The sequence below is a fragment of the Arachis ipaensis genome, chromosome B05, assembly GCF_000816755.2.
Source record: "Arachis ipaensis cultivar K30076 chromosome B05, Araip1.1, whole genome shotgun sequence".
Taxonomy (NCBI): Eukaryota; Viridiplantae; Streptophyta; class Magnoliopsida; order Fabales; family Fabaceae; genus Arachis; species Arachis ipaensis.
Genome location: NC_029789.2, coordinates 82,125,305 through 82,134,214, shown reverse-complemented (window position 1 = coordinate 82,134,214; position 8,910 = coordinate 82,125,305).

Here is an 8,910-nt window from a genome sequence, read left to right as displayed (position 1 = left end):
CCCACGTCCTGCATCTGCAAAACCACAAAAATCCACATGGATGAGAACTGGAGGTTCTCAGCATGGTAACAGTTCCCAAATATCTAACATGTAGTGTCATAGAAAGGCGAAGGCAATCCTAGAACTTCCAGATATAACCAAAGCGCATAAAAATGCCGAGCTATAAGAAATATAAACATGCGACTAACTTAAGGATCTTCAACCTAACTAAATATTCCCTTTCCAAATCCTGCAAACCTCCCAAGTGCCAACAGTAATTGAAATGCAAACACAAGTATATCAACAAAGAAATGCACAAATAAGAAGCAAATAAGATGATTAGGCAATTAGCAATTAATGATGCAGTCAATTAGGCAATCCAGACAAGTCACATATAATGCATATGATGCATGCCTGTCCTAGTGGCTGATGAGTCTCATTTGTCGGTTATAAAGCCGACCCGACAAGTCCTGGTAGCTAATCATTGGACTGTCCCTCTATCTTGCATCCCCAACTCGAGTTATTCTCAACATATATCATAAATTCATATATATCCAACACCCTCACTGGTGTATATTTACGGGGGCGAGCTTATCCGGAACTTTCACAGTGTCCAGCCACATTTATGACATAGGGTCAGCAGAGTATTGAGTCTCCACCTGGAGCATGTGGTGGCTAGCCCCTTGTTTCACCTAGGGAAACTCGTATCTCAGATAGGTGGAGTGCAACAATCACAATAATCACAATTCAGCATATATGCATATAAATCACAGACATATATTAACATTCATCTTAGCCATCCGGCTTATAAATCATAATTCATAACCAGCCATAATCGTCATCACATACATCCATTTGACTCGTCTCATATTCGGCCATTCGGCTCATATCATATACAGTATTCTACCATCCTCCTCAACAATTCATATCATCATTATTCATCATACTCATCTTAACATCCCCTTTCTTGCTTCACAAGTTACCCTCTTCCCTAGCCTACTTTCATTCACTAGGCATTTTGCATCAATTTTAAGATTTAGGGGATGAAATTGGGGGTTTATAAATGTGAACTAACATCTTGGAAGGGTACAAGCTTGCTGGGAATGTGAAAGACTTAAAAAAAATAGCTTTAGAAAAGAACTGGGTCGCGTGCGTATGCACAGGGGTGTGCGTGCGCACGCTCAGAAGCATTTTTAAACGTGTGCGTATGCACAGAAAGCAAAATCTCCAGGGTTGTGTGCGCGCACAAGGTGTGCCAGCGCCACCAACCGCAAGCCATTCCCATAGTGTGCGTGCGCACAGGCCTGTGTGTACGCACAGCTCGAAATCCTTCGTTGGTCGTGTGTGCGCACAGGGCGTGCTAGCGCTCCCAGCAGCAGCTCCATTCTTGTGTGTGCGTACAAACAGGGCTGTGCGTGCGCCCAGGTCCAAATTTCCACGGGGTGTGTGTGCACACACAAACCAGAAATTACAAATTCTGTAGAAGTTGCAGAATTCAGATTTCTGGCCTGAACTTCCAACGATCATATCTCCTTCCATAAAAATCAGATTTCCACCAAATTTGAACCATTTTAAAGCATATGAAATTATCTTTCTTTTGATATAAACAATTGCTCAAGATATGATCCGTTGAAGTTCATCAAAATTTCATTTTTACCAAAACTTATAAACTCCCTATTTCAAAATATACACTTACCAATTCCAATAAAAATCAACCAAAAACTCAACCATTCCAACATTAACCATTTCCGAACCTCATTCAATCATCAACCAATCAATTACACCATATTTAACCAATATCTTAAATTAACAAGTCTCACATCACAATCACCATTTCATATATCATTTCCCAAATCAACAATCATTTTCATCAATCACCATAGATTTTCACATGTCAATATCATACTCTAAAAGCATGCTCATCAACAAGAACTTCAGCCTTTTCATCAAATAAACATGTCAATCCATGTATCCATCTCAATCCAATTCATTCATCAAACATATCAACATGTCACAACCTACCAAGTTCATGCATAACAACACAATTTACATCATTCATCAACTAATTCATTATTTCAAAACCCTATCCTAAGGCCACTAGCCTACGTTTTCACACAACATTACATTTTAGATATAGGAAACTGAAACCATACCTTGGCCGATTCCCGTTCCACCCAGAACACTCTCAAATTCAACTTCCAAGGTTTTCAAAGCATCACCAATAGATTTTCCACACAAGGCTCCTTTCCAAACATTCCAAAATCACCAATCAAGCTCCAAATTACACATATATAATGCCTAAGCCACAATATCACATCAAAACACAATAACTCAATCACTAAATCAAAAAATTCCAAGTCTTTAGCTTAGAGTTGAGAATTTCACCTTACCCAAGGATCAATGGAGCAAGAACAAGCCTTCCCTCAAGCTAATTTGGTCCTATAGCACAAAGGAGCTCAACATCTCAATATTTTTGCCCATAAAACTCGAAACTAAGGGCTGAGAAATGGAAGAGTAGAACGTCACTTACCTTAAGATTGCTTGTGTGGATTCTGTAGAGCTCAATGCCGCGGTCGCGTGGCCACAAACGGTGTGTCAATCGGAGATCCGGATCAAAAGTTATGATAAATGGAAGTTTGGGGGTGAAATTGGAACAATGGTTTTTAATTTCCCCCTTTCCCTTTCTTTGTGCAGCGTGTGTGCGTTGTTTTGAAGAGAAGAGAGCTGAGCTCTCATTAATTAATGAGGCTTTGCTGGGGTTGGCCCGGTTCGGCCCATTCGGCCCAATCATGGGCCGATTTCTTTAAAATTGGTGTCGAAATTTTTGTTTTAATTTTCTCTATCACATTAAACCATAAAAACCTTATTTCTCACTTTCTAGAATATATTTTAATTTATGGATTAATTAGTCATTAATTAACCGGGTTTTACACTCATCAGGTATCTTGGCTAGTTTTACAAGCCATTTTTATCAAGTTTTAACATAGTTTCATGCATTTCCTTCATCAATAAGAAAGCATTTGGATGAATTATCTTCGCATGTCTTGATTCATCAAACATTAGTGAATTACAATCATTTTCATGAAATTAATACAAGAACTAATTGATGTAATGAATGATGAAATATCTTGTGATTATTCATGAAATATCAAGCTTTGATGCACTTGTTTGATTGATGATAGGCAAGACAAGAAGAAGCAAAGTGAAGGCATTACAAACGCTGGTAACACTAGCAATAAGGTGGGCATAGTCCAAACCGACAGTGAATTCTCTTAATCAAATAATAAATTCAGTACAAAGTATAAACCGAGATCAAGAGTAATTCAACCTCGGGTCGTTCTCCCTAAGAATGCAAATGAAATGTTACGCTTTCGGTTGTTAAGGTGGGCAAAAGGGGTTTTTGTGCAATCACAGAACTAAAGATTAAATGAACTAAGCAATAAAAGAACTAAGCGATGATCAAAAGTATAATTAATGAAAGTGAAAAGAAGAAAAGATCAAAACTTAGTGAAAATGCTATAAATGCAAGAAAGAGCCTTGACTTGGGAATGAGGATCCAAGGAATCCTATCATCGCCATAACCACAACTATGGTAATCATGATATGTCAATCTCGCCTAGTTAACCCCAACCATCGAGGAGCAAGTCAAGCAAGCATAATTGACCTTAATCCATAAGTCCTAACCAACTTACCAAGCTAGTTGATAAAAGGCTAGCGTCAATGGAAACAAGAGTCAACTAACTACTCAAGAATTACCACTAAATGTCGGACATTATGACTCTAGTATCCTAGGAGCTCAAACCACAAGCCAAGGTGGGAAAATCTACTCAAAATCTAGAGTTGGCATTTTCACAAACACCTTGTATGCATAAAAGTAAAACATGGAAAATTGCAAAGCGAAATGGAAAACTATAACCAACTACCAACAAAACCAACATAAACAAGCAATCAAACATAAAGGAAGCATGAAACATAAAATTCATTAATCAAAACTTCAAGTAACACAAAATTGCAAATATGAACAAGTAACTTGAACCAAAAGGAAATGAGAGTAAAGACAATGTAATTAAAGAGGAAATTTAGAGTACTTACAATTAACGAAGCAAAAATCCAAAATAAAAGCTTGCTATAAAATGCTACAATAGAAATTGATAAACCCTAGGAGAGCTCTCTACTCTACACTATTCCTACTCCTAATACTATAAAAAACTATGTAAAATTATGCTTCAATGCCTCTCACCTTTAATAAGTGTTGAAGTCTCCTTTATATAGCACTCCAAAATAGCATTTCAGCCTTCCAAAAAATGAGCTAAGGGCCTCTAAATTTGCGCAGCACGTGTTTCATTAATGAAATCGCATGTAGGGACCTATGCGGACGCACAGACGTGTGCATACGCACACATGGAAATCCTCGCTTGTGCACACGCACGCAGGGCCGTGCACACGCACACTTCGCTGTGTGTGCTTTTTCTTGTTTTCTTCATGTTTTATCCCTTGTACATGCTTTCCTCCACTTTTGGCTATCCATTCTCACCTCCAAGGCCTGAAATCTCTCAGAAACCATATCACGGCATCAAATGACACAAAAGTAGAATAAAAAATCACTAATCTAAGCATTAAAATGCATGTTTTCACATTTAGGATCAAATCAGGGATCAAACACAAAACTATGCTATTTTGAGTGCTTAAGTGTGAGTTCATGTGCTAGGATCCATCCAATTTGAGTCAAAATATACCATCAAATATGGACTCATTGATAATCCCCATTTTTAGGGTTTATCTTGTGTTGAATTTAGAGGGTTTTGTCAACTTTTTCTCACATTTATTCAATGAAATAGCATGGTTTTGTAAATTCTCCTTTAATTGTGCTTAAGTGGGAAAACATACTTTTTAGGTCTTAAAATAGCTAAATTTAATTCACCTTGATTCCATTAGATGCCTTGCTATGTTTGTTAAGTGATTTCAGATTTAGGAGGCAAAGATTGGATCAAGGGAACGAAGGAAAAGCATGTAAAAAATGGAGAACTCATGAAGAAATGAAGGAATCGCAAAAGCTGTCAAGCCGACCTCTTCGCACTTAATTGACCATAACTTGAGCTACAGAGATCCAAATAATGTGGTTCTAGTTGTGTTGGAAAGCTAACATCCGGGGCTTCAAAATGATATAAAATTTTCCATAGTTGCATCGCGTTTAGGGGCACGCACATGCACTGTACGCGTACACGCTGATGGTTGCACATGATTCACTTAATGCAACTCGTGGCCAGTGATTTCAGAAGCCTTGTGGGCCCAATCCAACTTATTTCTGATGCTATTTAACCCAAGGATTGATGAGGGATGACACAATTTAGACACTAGTGTAGTTTTAGATTAGTTTTGGAAGGAAAATTAGTTTCTAGAGAGAGAAGCTCTATCTTCTCTCTAGAATTAGGAGTAGGTTAGATCTAGATTAGGAATTCTTAGATCTAGGTTCATTTCATGCTTTGATTTACTTTTCCTTTTGTAACTCTTCTTCTTCTACTTCTCCTCTCTCTAGTTTTGCATATAATTCTTGTAATTCTCTACTTTTATGTTGATGCACTTTTGTTTCTTCTATTTTCTCTTAATGCAATTTATGATTCATGTTCCTTTATTATTGATTTGCTTTATTGTTGTTTTATTCCTTGCAATTGAGTAGTGTAGATTTACTTTCCTTACAATTTTACTATGCTTTCTTTTTATGCCTTCCAAGTGTTTGATAAAATGCTTGGTTGGATTTTAGAGTAGAATTTTATGCTCTTGGCTTGGGAAGGTAACTTAGGAACTCTTGAGTTACTAATGTCCAAGTGTTTGACGATTGGGAGCCATTAACTCTAGATCTCACTAATTGAATTGGTGGAGAACTAGGACTTATGGACTTGGATTGATATAGCTCACTTGACTTTCCTTGCCAATTCTCATGTTATGGTTAGTGATTAGGATAGAGATCCTTGACCACCAAACCTTGCCAAGACCTTTGTAGTTGTTAGTTTACTTTTATTGCCATCTACATTTCATGTCTCTTATCTCAAAAACCCCAAAACATACCTCATAACCAATAACAAGACACTTTATCGCAATTCCTAGGGAGAACGACCCGAGGCTCAATTCTTCGGTTTATAAATTTAGGGGTTTGTTTTAGTGATAAACAATCTTTTGTATGAAAGGATTATTGTTTGGTTTAGAAACTATACTTGCAACGAGAATTCATTTGTGAATTCTAATCCATCAAAAATCCAATTCATCAAAATGGCGCCGTTGCCGGAGAATTGCAATGGTGTTGTGTTATTGGTTATTGTATATATGTGAATATTATAAATAGGTGTGCCTTTTGCTTCTTTGTTAGTTCTTGCTAGTTTTAGGATTTAATTTTCTTGCTTCTTATTTGACTTTGTTTTCATTTTCTCTTGCTATCATGAATTCTCACTTTGGCTATGAGTTTGGTTCTAACTATGTTGTAGGAAATGAGGGCTACAAAGAGGATGTGTATCAAGGATGGGACAATCAAAGGTGGGAGGAGCCATATGCATATGATCAATCTTCATGGCAATAACCTCCACCAATACACTATGAAGAAGAGCCATTCTATGACGCATATCAATCCAATGGCTATGGTGAATCTCCTTGTGACTTTCAAGAACCACCGCCATATGCCTACGAGTCATATCCTCAACCATACTCACAAGCCCTCTACCACCAAGCACCTCCAAATGACCCTAACCCACATATACTATAGCAATCACCTTTTGAACCACATGAGCCATACATGGAACCACCACTCCAAGATTACTACTCCCAAGAACCATCTCAATACACACTACCACACCCTTACCAAGAAGAACCACCTTCCTATCATGAACCCTTTCTCCAAGACAATGAACCCTCTTATCCACCCCAATCCTCAATGGATGAAATTCTTAGCCTTATACTTCAAGGGCAAGGAGAAATTCAAAGGGAGACACTAGAATTTGTACTACCTTGACCAAGGTAGTAAGCATTTTAGCCTCCCAATGCTTGAGCACTCCAAGCACTCCCATGGTCACATGTGGAGAATTAATTAAAAAGCATAGCATGAAGGAGAAATTGGAAACTCCGATGGAAAATGAGGGATGTTATTTTGTATTAGAGCAATTAGAGAAGCCTATGATCATTGAAGAAGAGGAAGAAGTGGTTGAAGACCTAGGAGATGTGGAACCTCCATGGAAAGCTAAAATCGTAGAAAATTCCTCCAAAAAGGTTGAACTTGTTGTTGAGGAGGAGCGTGCACAACCTCCAAAACAATTATTGGATAAAGACTTGGAAGGAATGGAGTAAACATTGAGTTCGCTTGGAGATGAAGATCATACATCCGAACTTCTTGGTGGTGAATCCTTTGAACTTGGAGAACCTTCTCCCAATGAGATAGAAGGTAATGTGGAGGTAGACATTTTCCTTCCTCCCATTTATGATTTGAGTGATGGAGAAGAGTTAGACGAAATTGATGAACAAAGGATTAAAAGTGAAGAAGTTTGTAAAGAGGTGAAAGTGATCAAGGAAAAACACAAGGGAGTAGAACTTGCAAGGACATTGGAAATACCTCCCCCCAAGCCATCACCATCCATCCTTTCATTCAAGTAGGTAAATTCCTTATACTTAAGCTTTATTATTTCCTTTGAATATGGTTTGCTTGAGACGGATGGTCAACTTAGAAATATTTGTGGATTTAAAAGCAAAAGGGGGATGGTTAGTGGTTGGCATTGTAAATCAAGGTTCATTATGATGACATGTTCAAAATTTCATAGCAAGGGTTGGTGTAGAACTAGATTGCTTGGGTCTAGGAGAGTGTTTGGCCGCTCTATTGAGAATTCATCTTGTTTGCCACCCGGATGGACTAATAATGAGAATCAACTTCAAGACGGTTGTGAAAATAAAGTGTGGGATCCCGGATTACAAGAAGAGAATCAACTTTTGGAGCCCCAAGCTTGTGAAGAACTCCATCAAGGCTTGGTGCAACACATGAGAAATCTTGGGGCACCATGGAGAACCAAGCATTGGTGGGAGTTCCAAGATGAATTTAAGCACAAGCCACCTTGAGAGGAGTTCCCCATAACTCCAACTTAAGGACAATAAATAAAAGTGCTAGGTGGGAAACACCCTACCATGGTACACTCTTTCCAGTCTCTTGTAACTTTGATTAATAAGTGATTGAGTTACCATTGTAGGTTGTTATTCTCTTCATATAAGCTTGTTTTAATAATTTGGTTATTACTTGCTTGACATGCAAGTTTTGCTTGTTTAGTAGTTGGAAAAGTTTCAAAAGTCAAAAAGATTTTTGTAATTTTGCATTTTTGATCAGTTCTGAGCTGTAGGTACTGTTAGGGAGATCTTTCTTAGCTATTTTAGTGTTTAAAAAAAAGTGTCACGAACGCGTATGCACGGTGTGCACGTGCGCGCCCATACGCAGATACAGGCCCATACATTGTCCAGAGAGTTGGGCCACTCTCGCGCCAACACTAGGCCAATGGCATAATCGCTTGTACGCGTGCGCGCACTGCGCGCATCCGCGTTGGTGCGTGGCAGACGTTAGACCAATTAAGAGATTGTAATATAATAACAACATTGCGAGTATAGCTCTTAAGCAGCTAAAATCCGCCTCACTAATTTAGAAAGGTGTCACAAAAATTTATAATAAATATACTGGGAGTATGAGTCCGAGGTCGTCTCCCAACGAGTTGCAAGAAAGGATGCTATTTTATTAATTAGGAATTTCCAAGAGATTTTAAGTTTGGATAACGAGTAATTAAATAATTGTAAATTAAAGCAATAAAAACTAAGAATGATTATTAATATTCTAGATAAAAAGCCTTGACTGGGGGAATGATTAATTGGAAGTTCTATCCTTGTTGGGATCTCTTAAGTGTAGTATTAAAAAGG